Consider the following 246-nt stretch of genomic DNA (forward strand, 5'->3'; position numbering starts at 1 on the left):
CTACCCAAATTATCACACGGGTATTTTCTTTTATTATTAACACTGAATAGAATAGACTATAGAATCATAGCCTAGACAAGTGGATAATATAAATCTACATATCGTAGACTAGATAGATGGATTCATATAAACAAAATAACTGTAACAAAATGGCTTTTTAAAAGTTGAAAAATCTCTGAAGGTAAACAAGTGGCCATCTAGCTCAGAAGCAACAAAGCCCACATGGAACAACATATCAGCCTGTTG

The sequence above is a fragment of the Echinops telfairi genome, unplaced genomic scaffold (genome assembly GCF_000313985.2).
Source record: "Echinops telfairi isolate 266 unplaced genomic scaffold, ASM31398v2 ScPeMD7_5592;HRSCAF=6446, whole genome shotgun sequence".
NCBI lineage: Eukaryota > Metazoa > Chordata > Mammalia > Afrosoricida > Tenrecidae > Echinops > Echinops telfairi.